The sequence below is a fragment of the Mus caroli genome, unplaced genomic scaffold (genome assembly GCF_978045245.1).
Source record: "Mus caroli unplaced genomic scaffold, Mus_caroli_1 scaffold_4, whole genome shotgun sequence".
Taxonomy (NCBI): Eukaryota; Metazoa; Chordata; class Mammalia; order Rodentia; family Muridae; genus Mus; species Mus caroli.
This window is the reverse complement of record NW_028227259.1, coordinates 102,838,500-102,852,435: the sequence shown is the minus strand read 5'-3', so window position 1 is coordinate 102,852,435 and position 13,936 is coordinate 102,838,500. Positions and strand designations below refer to the sequence as shown.

At 40.5% G+C, this 13,936-nt stretch overlaps 1 protein-coding gene across 4 annotated transcripts in view; it reads right to left on the bottom strand.

The window, feature by feature from the left end:
• The window catches only part of Cfap299 (cilia and flagella associated protein 299), a 544,932-nt gene that overhangs the window by 140,328 nt on the left and 390,668 nt on the right, over positions 1-13,936 (bottom strand). The gene's annotated exons all lie outside the window — the stretch shown is intronic.

Sequence of the window (13,936 nt, the reverse complement as noted above, 5' to 3'; positions counted from 1 at the left end):
GGATTTGTAACTCTTTAGCAGTGTTCTCCTGCAATTCTTTAAGGGATTTTTGTGCTTCCTCTTTATTGTCTTCTGCCTGTTTAGCAGTGTTCTCCTGCATTTCTTTAAGTGTGTTATTAAAGTCCTTCTTGAAGTCCTCTATCATCATCAGGAGATATGCTTTTAAATCCGTGTCTAGCTTTTCCGGTGTGTTGGGGTGCCCTGGACTGGGCGAAGTGGGCGTGCTGGGTTCTGATGATGGTGAGTGGTCTTGGTTTCTGTTAGTAAGATTATTACGTTTACCTTTCGCCATCTGGTAATCTCTGGGGTTAGTTGTTATCGTTGTCACTGTTTAAAGATTGGAGCAGAAGCTGTGTTCCACTCACCAGCAGTCCCAAAATCCTGTGGCGGGGGTCGTAGGTAGCTGGTGGGTGTCAGGCAACCCTGCTCTCCTGCTACCCTGGCGCTGATCCGGCCGGATGAGGCCTGTGGCCCTACTCAGGCCTGTTTCTGCTTCCCTAACTAATGCAGTCTCAGGTCCCGAGCACTTGGATTGGAGCAGAAGCTGTGCTCCACTCACCAGAAGTCTTAAGATCCTGTGGCGGGTGTTGTGGGTAGCTGGCGAGTGTCAGCGGACCCTGCGCCCCAGCTGCCCTGGTGCTTTTCTGACCGGAAGAGGGTTGTGGCCCTATGTAGGCCGGATTTCTCTCTCCCCAACCAGAGCAGTCTCAGGTCCTGCGTGATTGGACTGGAGCAGAAGCTGTGTTCCACTCCCCAGCAGTCCCAAAATCCTGCGGTGGGGGTCGTGGGTAGCTGGAGGGTGTCAGGCAACCCTGCGCTCCCGCTACCCCGCGCTGATCCGGCCGGATGAGGCCTGTGGCCCTACTCAGGCCGGTTTCTGCTTCCCTAACTAGTGCAGTCTCAGGTCCCGCGCAATTGGATTGGAGCAGAAGCTGTGCTCCACTCACCAGAAGTCTTAAGATCCTGTGGAGGGTGTTGTGGGTAGCTGGCGAGAGTCAGGAAGCATATTCTAATTTCTTCTATGAAGCCAGAATTCTCTAAAACTAAAATGTGTTTACTTTAAAAGGCCCCAAATTATAAGCCAGTATTGCTGATGAATATTGATGCATCAATTCACAAAGAAATACTTGTGAAATGGATATTAACATATATAAATAAGATCAGGATCAAGTCATTTTTTTTTCCTGGAAATGGTAGCAAGTTCAATATATATTAAATGTAACATATCATGTGAATGAACTTAAAGTGAAAATCACATGATCATCTCAATAAATCAGAAAAGACTTTGATCAAAGCCAAACATTTCTTTATGATAAAAAATCATAAAGAGAGAAGGTCTGAAGGGAATATTCGTCAACAGAGTAAAGGGAGTAGTTGACAAATGCACAGCCAACATAACCTTGAATAAAGAAAAAAGTCAAAGCATTGCCTTTAAATTCAAGTGTAAGAAAGGCTGCTCCACTCCTTTTCAATATAGTGCTTAAAGAACAAGCTACAACAATAAGACAAAGTAGAAAATGAAAAGGATGCAATAGGGAAAGGAGAAGCCAAATTATCCCCATTTTAGATGGTATGATATTATACATAAAAGATCCCAAGAATTCCACAAAATCCTTACAAAAAAATGATTAACATTTCATTCAATGACAGAGTAAAAACCAATTCAATAAAATCTATAGCCTTTCTGTACACCAAGACCCAAGCACGCCAACAAAGAAATCATGAAACAATCCCATTCACAATACCCTCAGGTAAGCAGACCTCTCACTCTGTATCAAATGACTCCTTTGCAGTAGATAGAGACCATTGCAGAAAGCCTTGGTTGCTCAAAATGCAGAGACCACCTGACCATGAGGTTTCCAAATTGCCACATCTATACAACTAAGGCTCAGGGGGCAATTGTGGGATAGAAGGAAGAGAGATTGTAAGAGCCAGAGAATCAGGACATCTGCTGTCAGATAATGTCTTCCACGTATGACTGGGAAGCTGCCCCCATGTCATATAACCTGGGAACCAACACTATGGTTGCCTACGCAGAGCCTAAAAAGTCTATCAATGGAGAGCTATAGGCAGTGAATGGCTGCTGAGAGAGGGAGAATCACTCTTCTTTCAGGATGAGTCCTTAATATATAATCTTGTCCCCAGTATTTAACCTTGAGCACATAGACACATAAACAATATTAAAGGGATAGAAGTAATTAAAGAATAAGAGGTAAAAACACAGTCATGTGAAATGTACCCATCTCAAATCTGCTCCGTGAAGATTATTTTCCTGGGCAAACCTTTTTTGTTCTGTACTTCTATTCACTTATCTCAGAAGCAGAGACAGAAATAAACCATTTAACGATGTGTGTCAGGAATCCGATCACACACGGTATATGCCAGAGTTTTGCTTGAAGTTTAAAGATAGTGAAATATATGAGAAGAGTAACAAAATCAGTTCCTACAAGTAATTTTTAATCATTGTGTACCCAGACTCCAATTAATGAAGTTATTAAATTAACTAAACTGGGAAAATTTCTAACTTAAACAATCAGTACATTAAAAATTGCAGTGTTACTCTTTTCCTAAGGTGCCAACTGAATGCTAAGCCCATCTGTGGGTGTGTAAGGCACTCCAGTATAGGAATAAGATATTCAAAGAGGCATGCTGACCTTTCGTGAGTGCAGTGGTAAGAAAGGACATGAAATCCCAGCTGTGTTGGACTCCTGCACCCATTCCTGTTAAGTACTGGCCACAAGAAGGCCAATTGTTCATTTCGATACACATCAAAGCTTTTCATGCTTGCTTCCTAGAATTTGGGCTTTTCATAACCCAAATCTCTTGTATTTTAACTTACCCATAAGTATAAATCTCCAGATGGAAAAATAACTTCATTCTATGTGTTAAATCATTATTCAAGAGCTGTATTTTAGCAACCCTCAAATGACTTGGCACTGCTCCCAAGAGGGCAGATACAGGAGATGGAGAATGTATTAGATGTTTGTGTTAAGCCAACCACACTTAATTTAAAGCCTTGCCTATTCCAATGAAAACCAACCCTTTGAAAACCCAAGAACATATTGTCTAGCCTTAAACCACTTTTAATAAACAAAGACTTGCTAGCTACCACAGAAAATTTTGTTTTAGAAACCTCTTATATATCATCCTGTCCTCTCTCCATGGTGTTTTTTCTTCTTCCAGATCTCCTTGTCTCCAATCTGTATAAAATGGACAATATAATGCATGTCCTTAATGGTGTTAAGAGAGTGGTGGGTGGAAAGAAAGATGGGAGAGGGAGAGGAAGAGGGGAAGAAATGAAGGTGAAAGAGAAGAGGGAAGAAGAGGAGGGGGAGGAGAAGGAGGAGGAAGAGCAGGAGGAAGAGAAGAAGGGGGAAGTAACAACTGAATTTTCAACCAAATTTATCCTCGGTTCTACTAAAGCAGAGCGTAGTAAGCACTACTAAGTTTTTCTTTTTTTTTCTTTTTTTTTTTGTATGGCTTGCTTTTATTTTTTATTATAAAAACACATACAAGAGTTTTAAGAAATGATGAATATAAGACAAATCAGAATCACAGTGAGTTATTAGACCCATTTCTATATACAAATAAAAAAATTCCGAAAGTGGAACATCATCCAATGTGAGACACATCATAGATAGCACTGTCTGTATGCACACACCCCACAGAGCTGTCCCTATGCACACAGCCCACAGGGCTCCGATGCTCCCTCAGACTGGCCATCACTACACAGCCAAATGGGAGTCTTGCTCTGTCAGTTAATCCTGATAGTAGTTTATGGTTCAGGACATTTACAAATGGGAAGAAACACACTCACATACACTTCCACCAAGTTTTACCTACTATGGTACTACGGTAGCTGCGCACTACGCTGTGGTTAAACTCTGGAGCCATTTTCAGTTACAACAGTGAGAGACTTGCTTAGTTCTTGTTTTAAAAGACAATTTGCTTTTGCCTAGCCATTTACTTGAGCATAAACTCTAAAAATGACTCAGGTACCAAACCATGTTTTTGTATGTTTAAGATCATTATAAAAAATGCCACTCAACCTTTAAAAGCCACTAAAAAGGACACTTTTGCAGCCAAAAAAATTAAAAAGGGCTAAGTTCAAGTTTTTGTTGTTTGACCAAGATACAATAATACAATCTATATGTCTGTGACCATACAGTCATAACTGAAATGCATGTGGTATAGGGGGAAATGCAGCTGCCTGCTTCTGTCCTCATCAGACCACGAGGCGCGCTCCTGTGTCATCTGCATCATGCCTTTCTCTGCTGAAAGAAGGCAAGTGCTTTACAGTAGAGCTTGCTAAAGCCCTTCTCTCTGCAGTGATCATGACCTTCCGGTAAGCCTCCTGTCTCAGGGAGCTGACAGCCAGCTCTCAGGGTGCACAGTCTCCTTTGCTTGTACAGCCAGCCAAGCCATCAGCACTCAAAGAGCCAACCTCTTCCAAACAGTTGACAATGGCGGACGGAATAGCATTGGAAGTTTGTGTTCGCCAAGCTTCTAGAATCTTGGATATCTCTGCTGGATTGCTAGGACTCAAGTCACAAAGGGCATACACAGCTGCAAGCTGTACACCCCATGGGATATCTTCATCCTGAGCATGTTGTATGAACATACCAATAACCGAGCTGATATTCTTCACAGCAGTTGGAAACCCCTCCTTCAAACCCAACTGGCCTAATCGACCAACAGACTATGGTTACTAAGTTTTTCATATTCATTAGCCAATGAGACCAGTCTTTTACACTATGCCACTACATATTCATATGTGTACACATACTCAGTCAAAGTATATATGTACGCAGGGTGCCTTAGGGTTTTACTGCTGTGAAAAGACACCATGACCAAGGCAAGTCTTATAAAAAACATTTAATTGGGGCTGGCTTACAGGTTTAGAGGTTCAGTCCATTATCATCAAGGTGGGAACAGGGCAGCATCCAGCAGGCATGGTGCAGGCAGAGTTGAGTTCTACATCTTTATCTGAAGGCTGCTAGTGAAAGACTGACTTTCAGGCAACTAGGGTGAGGGTCTTAAGGCCACACCCACAGTGACATACATACTCCAACCAGATCACACCTATTCCAACAAGGCCACACCTCCAAATGGTGCTACTCTCTGGTCCAAGAATATACAAACCTTGACACATGATATATGTCATTATATGTAATTTAATCTCCAAGTAGCCAGATATAATGGGAAATATTACTTAATTCCCAAATGGTGATCAGGAAAACGAGTGACTGAAGGTATATTGTAAGGCTAAGGGTCTATTTCTGTGTATCCCCCCTGCTTATGAGCTTGGCTTTGCAGCACCAATAACTTATTGGTTGTCTAACTGTGTCTGAGCACTAATCGTGCATATAAAAGCAGAGAGAGCCATGCCATTGGCCTTTGAAGTATTCACGACTGATTTGGAGAAACCCTTCTTTGTGTTGTTTTCTACAGTTAATCAAATCCAACAGTATGGACTTTCAAAGCATGCTCTTCTAAACACTAGCACCTGTGATGATTTTCTAGAAATGCAAGCTCCCACACCCTGGGGAGTGTTGGAATGACAGTTTAGGGTCAATGGCCTAAATGCAGGAGAGTTGGAGGAAATCAAAACTTTTCTTAATGTGTTGTACAGAAGCTTCCTGGAAGAACTGAGACCTGGGGAGGATTTCCGTTTGTCTTCAGATATGATGAAGCAGAGGGGAGTGTCTGTTGTTATGGGAACTCCTGGACAGTGATGATCAGAGTCAGAGAGTGGAATTCAGCTAGAACTAACATTTTAAATATTTCAAGCCTTTTCTCATACAATACTTAACACAGGGTCTCTAACAAATAACCACAAACAACTATGCAGAAAGGGTCTACTATAGGGAGCAAGGAAACTCTGTAGTGGATGTCTGCTGTTGGCACTGGCATGGCCATGTCCTTACTCCTATACCTGAGAATTATTAGAGTGGTAAAGCTTTGCCCAGCCGAGGATCAGTGAGATGGCAAAGCTCTTCTCTGTTCCTAGTGAGAATGTTCATAGTGTGAGCAAAAATGCCCACTGAGATATTTTGTAGGCAGGTTTCTGTTGTGTTACAGGATTCGTAGCTGGTGATATCAAAGCTTACCTTTCTCCTTAGCATGCAAAGTACTTTACCAAGCCATAAATAAGACTCAGTAGAAGTAAGGCTTCTAGTTGGGTAATAGCTCAATTTCTCCATGTTTGATGATATGAGTATGTTGTGTTATTGGTTATTATTATTTTTGTTTTTGTTTTGCTTTCTTTTTGTGGAGGGATGGGAAGACCTGGGAAGAGTTGGGTGAGGTAGGGGAAAGATTATGATAATAATCTATTGTATGAATATTTTTAATAAAATTGTTTTAAAGTCTCTGCCCCTAAAAGAGAAAAACAAATATCCAGGGAAGTTTAATGCCTCCTGGATGTTACTTGCTTGAAGACTGCCTTCTTAAAGAGGCTCTTCCTACCAAAATTAGCTGGACATGCATCTTTTTTTCTGCTGTATAATAAGTATCTCCTAGTTTTTCAGTGTGGGGGCTCTGTGGCTACCAGTGCTGGCAGAGTAAGCTCTGTGTGAGACAAGTGGAAATCTGATCAATGTGACTCAGTAGCCATGGTTGGTTCAAACTTTGGGAAACGGTTTTCTGGTTCAACACAATCCACTGTGCACAAGGAGACATAATTACATTGGCTCTCCTCAGAGAACAAATCACTTCTTCAATGAAAATGGTTTCCAGAGATAAGCTACATGTGTTACCTTCAGCACCTGTGATCTCAGTCATACCCATAGCATAGAGGTCATTTGGGTTATTGGCCATAGTCCTGGTTGTGGGAGCTTGGGGAAACTCCTGGCCATAAAGATAATACAAAAGTCACCTAGACTATTAGCCACTTCCAGCACGGCTTTTGGGAGCCAGACATGGACTGGCCCTAGAGATAGCACAAATTATCAGGCTACTAACAATCACCATTCACAGCCTTCTGTGTGGAAAACCAAGTTACACATTTCTCCTATTGAAGAGGGAATCTTGTGTGTTTAACTTTCTGGGTTTCCTTAGTGTGTATCTGTGAGGGCAAGGACCTTTGTGTTCCTAACATATCTGCATGTAATAACTTTGCCACCTGTCCTACTGTATATAATAAGCACACTGCGCGTCCAGGTGTGGTAGCTTCTCCATCAGAGAGCCTAGGCCACCCAGTCCAAATGTTTCTGTGTATATGTGTCTGCCCTTTCTTCATTTTCTTGATGTGCCTAGCTAGGGTTCTTGGACCCAAGCCATACACAGATTCGGCACACTAGAACTCACATTTCTATAAAGCTGGAGTTTGTGTTACAAACGTATTTTCTTGCACTTCCTCAGGATACTGTGAAGTGATTTCAGGAGATGATTTGATGCTCCAGGGATGAGTGCCAAGAGAGGATGATGGGAGCAGAGGAAGCCTTAAATGCAGATGCTTCTCTGAAGGTCTAAAACCCAACAAGATGGCCAGAGGAGGGGCCAAAGGTGACAAAGAAACAGAATTAAAAGGATGAAAAAAGATGATCTTTCAAGTTATCTTTATTTTAAATAAAAAAGTAAACCATACAATGACAATAAGGACTGCCCGAAGGAAACTGAGGTTAGCCACACTGCTATGTATAGGTGTATCTCATATAACAGATGGATCTTACACATTTTCTCCATACTGAACAGAAGACAGGGCATTTTATTTCAGTGACAGGGTCAAGACTTAGCATTGCCCATTTCCACTTAGACCTACCTCCCTCTTTACAGCATTTTGTAAAGGTTATAAGTCTGGGAATATTATTTTCTAATCATAAATATATTCTATGTTGACAAATTATGCATATCTTAGTTCTTCATGGTACTCATCAAGTATGCCAGAGGTACAAGTTTTTCTGTTGAAATGATATAGACATTTTAAAAATTGAAAAATTTAATTTAACGTCAATATTTAGCACTGATCACTGGGGACCTGGATTGAAGAATATGGCTGGCTTCAAGAATTAGAAGCATGTTAGCAACCACAAAAGCACTCTCCATCTCTAGGACGTCCAGTGACTGAGGCACAGTTATAAATTTAGCATTCTCTCATTGTAAGCATTTAAAATATTTCAGTGATTGTCTTGATAGAATTCCAGTAAAAAGCAGCTGTCAAAATGTATCGTATATTTGCAAACCTCCTACACTGTTACTATAATCGGCTGAGGTTTGTTTTTTGTTTCATTTGACTTAAAAAGGTTGTGTGAAGCAGAATTCAGGCTTGGTCAAACTTTTACTAATATTCACAGGAGAATGATTACCCATAATTAGACTTTAGTTTTTTAAAAGAGTTCATATTTGAAAAGTAATAAAGTATCTAGGTGGTAATTTGCCTTTATAGTGTCATTAATCTGAAAGTCAAACTGTACTGGGCTATTGTGTATACACTCCAGTGGTGCAAATAACCACTTTTTATTCTGTTGAATCTGTTCTGTCAGATTGCCAAGGTAATGTGGCCCACAGTGTTTCCATTGATTTTAATATCTCCTCTCATACTTCCTTTCCACACCAAACTATGATTTGATTGCTCCAAGATTCTCCCTTTAAAAACATGTCAGGAAAACAGCCTGAAGGAGTCCAGTTCCTTCTGCTGAAAATGTAGCCCACCAAATAGAGGACCCACTTTTACTAGTCACCCATACATCACAAACATGTTCGAATTCAAGGTAACTAGTTTGCTGGCTAAGAAGAAGCCAAAGAAAATAGCAATTCTGGTTCAAAATTACTTGAAAATATGTGGATATATTTTCTGAGATTAAAAAGAGGCAAAAAAAGTCTAAACTGTTCATCATTTTGTTCTGTGTGGTCCTGCACATAGAATGTTACTGCCAGAATCAAGAAACACACAAATGGATCCAACATTCCATCATGGATGGGGTAAAGACTTGTGAGGCCCATTCGTCCCTGAGGAGATACAGGCAGTTAGAGGTTGCTGGGAGAGGAGGAGTCATGGTCTTCAGGGGTATAGACACTGACTGGGAAGCTATTCTCTGTAAATAACCCTCCTCTCATGGTCATGCAAGGAAATTTAAGGTTCACCTGACACGCATGAACACAAATGAAATGACATGAAAGTAGGAAGGGTGAGTTGCTAAGAATGGGGTTGAGTGTGCATAGACACACACACAGAAACACATAGACACAGACATACACATAGACACACACAGAGATACACAGAGACCCAGAGACCATAGACACAGACACACACATAGACATACATACAGACATACACACACACACACACACACATACATTTGGCCTTTGTATATTTGGCCCTCTCTAGTTCATCCTCTTCCATAGCCTGAGAACTCAGCCAACCTCACCATCTAAGCCCTTCTCCAGTTCACAGTATCTGTTCTTGTGCTCTCTGTATAGGCTGTTTCTGGATATACTGGGGCTGGCAGACACAGACGTTGCCTTCTCTTCATGTTACCAGATCAACCTGTTCTACATGCTAAAGTCAGAGCAGGCAATAAAGTACTCAGATGGGGCTTACTGGGGACTAGTCTGTACTACCAGGAATTCAGCACATGATCGGGAGGTCTCCCAGAAGGCTCCAGAAATGGGATATGAGAGTAAGCTGTCATCCCTGGGCACAGTCTCTGTAACTAGCCCCAAACTTTCTGCTTAGTTACTTAATCTATGCAAGCCTACTAAGTCTGTCTGCCTCAGTTGTCATGCATAGGGTACATGCTTCTATCTAACTGGACTACGGCTAGACCTTGGGTGTGAATCTGGAGTCTTCATGGGTAATGTGAAGCCTCTCTTGGCTGTTGCTGGTGGTATGGAGCAGACATACCTGGCACTAAGTCCCCACCACTAGAAGCTGTAGCTTCAGTGGCATCCATGATGCCCATGATGGTTCCTGTGATTTAAATGGAAGGTTTTAGGGACACTTAGATTAAGCTAAAATCTCCAGGGGTCCTGAGCTAGATCAGAGTTTCTTGTGCAGTTATGAAATGTTTAAAGCCTCTGGCATATCATGATGGCTGCTCAAGGAATTATGTATAAATAGCTACTTGATTGATATTTCCTGGGTCTCGGCAAAATGTTTAGGTTGCAAGTTGCCATTTCTGGTGTTCTATGAACCTGGAGCAGCAGCAATGTGATCTGCAGCTGCTTTAGACACAACAATGGCAGACACAACTGGAGTGGTTCCAATCCAGCCTCTGTCTCTGGTTGGCATGAAGCTGCTGGATTTGGCCTGGGCCAGTCTTGCTGAGATGGTAGTGATCATTAAATATTAAGTACTAAAAAAAATTATCATCTGTACAAACTCACACAAAGTATAAACTGTGGGTTTACCTACACAGCTAAGAAAACAGCTAGAATTAAATTGCACCTATTTTAATGGACAAACAACTATGTTTCTCAGTAAACTGAGGAAAGCTGAAAAAGGGTGACTAGTTATATGAAGGTTCAGATACTAGTTTGACATTATATTGTAGTTTTACATGATAAGGAGATCCATAAAAGCAATGCTATCTCATACAAGGTCATGTCTAGACATACATTGAAATAAAGTTTAATTTGAAAACAGTGAATTCTGTTCTCTGTCCTTCTAAAATTATGTGGAAGAAATGGTTGCTTGAAAGCTTATGTAAAGAAGACTGTCATTTGAAGAGAAAAGTCAAATATGGAGGTCTTTACACAAATCCTTATCAATAGTGGCTGTCATGGGATAGATAGGGAATCTGTACTCCTTTATGAAAGAAAGGAAAATTCATCTGATGTGGCTTTAGATTCTGGAAAGTAGAGCCAAGACTCAATTGTGAGGTTCTCACACGAGTGTCTCTTTTCACTGCACAGTGGCTATCAGTGGCAGCATCTGCAAGGCTAGAGCGGACACTGAGAACTTACACGTGTCTCCAGTGGAGGAGTGCACACTTTCTCCTTCCTCCCACAAAGGGAAGGGGGGAAGGGAGCAGGGCTCAGGGCGACCTTACAGAAGACTCACTTCTCCTCACAAGGCCTGGAGAAAACCCTGTGCACAAGTGGTTTCTAGATAACCCCTGTACTGCAGCTTAAATGGCTTTGCTTCCATAGCACAAATTGGAAAGTAGAAAATTAAGGAAGAAATGATCTTGTACTTCTACACGTACATAGAAATTTTGAGAGTTAGAATTTTGAAGTATTATTTTTACTATCTGTCTTAGTCATGATTTCTATTCCTGCACAAACATGACCAAGAAGCAAGTTGGGGAGGAAAGGGTTTATTCGGCTTACACTTTTCACATTGTTGTTCATCACCAAAGGAAGTCAGGTCTGGAACTCACACAGGGCAGGAAGTAGGAGCTGATGCAGAGGCCATGGGGAGATGTTACTTACTGGCTTGCTTCCCCTAGCTTGCTCAGCTTGCTCTCTTATAGAACCCAAGACTACCAGCCCAGGGATGGCACCACCCACAATGGGCTGGGTCCTCTCCCACCTTGATCACTAGTTGAGAAACAGCTGGATCTCATGGAGGAGGCATTTCCTCAACTGAGGCTCCTTTCTTTGTGATAACTCTAGCTTGTGTCAAGTTGACACACAAAACCAGCCAGTACACTATCTTTGAGAAACTATGTGGAACCTGCATTTCATAAATTAATTCCGCACCTACACTAACCTTTTCTCTATTTGGCTTTATAAACACAGAAACACTTCAAAATATAATTTTAGATATAACAATACAATTTATTTCCTAGACTCATTGACAAGCTTCAAAAAAATTAACATGGGCAAATCTTGTTTTATCTATCAATGTAGTAGCAGGTCCACTGATTATAATAGAATAATCATAAATAAAATGGAATTATATACATATAATTAGCATAGGTATCTAATAAATAAAACTCTTTAAAATAATCCAAAATAGTTATTACCACATTAGATTTTCTCCTATTGTTGCATAATCTTTAAAATTATTGGAAATACAAGTTGTAACATTGCATTTAGCTAAAGTGCATTAGAAACTAACTCTTTCATTAAATGGAGTATGTATAAAAGAGTGTGTATGATGGTGAAGCCACCTGTCAACTAGGTGTTGAGAAAATATGAATGCTTAATGAGGAAGGGAATTACAGAAGATTGTGATACATCACTTGTGATTGACACATGTTACCCTAGAGTGTTTGAGGAGATGAGAAGGAAGGAATCATTATTGTAGGACCCATTTGGGTCCGATTTTTAATTGAGCATTTGGAAAATGGAATCTGCTTTATTTCCATGATTTTTCTTTTAGAGTCAGATTCACATAGGGACATTAACCTACATAACAAACATTTGCATACAACTTCTGTTATGTAATCCTTGAAAGTCATTTGGAGACTTGGGTGGCATCACTGACCCAAAGTGAGGAATCCCCAAGAGACTGAAACTTCTCTGATGAAGACTACATACAAGTATATCTGGCCACTGCGATGGTGAGACTCCACAGGGAAAATAGAAACCCAGAGAGATGAGCTTCTAGTGACGGTGATGGATCTAAATCATTGGGAGAGGCAGGCATTGTGGCTCAGTCTTATCATCCTAGCACTCTGGGTAATGAGGCAGGAGGCTTAATGCAGAGGCAGAACCAGCATAAGCTCTAGTGTGAAACCATATTCACTCCCAAAAAGTTATTAGTAAAAACATCACCAAATTTGCATAATGCATTTGCATATTCCCTCTCTGGGCCACTTGGACAAGCATTCCCTTGTTTCCCAAGGAGTTGTGAAAGAACCTGAAAACATCAAGGTCATTCAATTCTCAAAAATTCGTAACTTTTAATTGCTACAATAGTGAAAGAATCGGCCAGAGTGCTTTGAACACAGTAGTGATCGCTCTATTGGTGGTGGGGGAGAGGGGTAGATACATTCTAAGCCAGAACCACCACTTGCTCTATGTGACAAATTCTTTCATAAAATGCCAATATCCCCAAATAGCATGAAATTGTCATATTTATTGTGTTGACTCAGTTGGTTCCCCAATTGCAATTCAAATCACTTACTGGTACATTGCAAAGTGTTAAAAATAACATGGAAGCAAACAAAGATCCAGGCCTTTCGCACTTTATGCAACCGTTTTGTTTATGCATTTGCATCCCAGAAAAATAAGTTTTATTTGGATGGCTAGATTTTTCAAAAATATTCTCCAAGATGCTCACAAGCCTAAGATTTTAAGGCTTTGTACAAATATATTTGAATTGATTTTCCCCCTCACTTTTAGTGTTCGGGTGTGTCTTGTGATTAATATGCAGGTTTCTCTAGGGCAAAGAATACCTTTTGCTTGGACTGTGACTAGTGTCCTCTTCTCATTCCTCAAGCTCATTAACTATACGACAAAAGCATATTAAATAAACCAGCTCTCAAGGAAACAAATGACAGTGAACTGTTGATTGAAAAGTCCAGCTCAAGATTCAGTGAACATAAATCATACAGAAGGGTGTGTGTGTGTGAGAGTACCTCAGTCAGTGTACAAGACCTAACACCTGAGTTCCATACCCAGAACATATTTTTAAAAGCTAAATTTTGAACTAAAGCCTCAAGTCCTAAACAATTATTCAAATATGCTCAATTAAATTATCAGTTGGCCAAATATTCTACTATCCCAAATTTTACTATTTGAATATTCTAAATACTAAATGAAGGTGATTATCCAAAATATTACAGAGAACAGCCAACATTTCTGTGTATTTCTTTTTTTTTTTTTAAATCTAGTAAGGGTATGATGAAATGGATACTGTATTATCATCATTTGCATTTCTACATTTTTTAAGTAAAGTTATTCACCTACAAAGTCAGCGGAAATGATCGTGTCTGATGAATGAAAGTTTCTGAGTGGTCTGCAGGCAGGGGGCACACTTCTGCTCTTGAAATTAAGGGAAATTCACTTTCTGTAATTATCCAGCCATGTGTGAATTTCAGTCCAC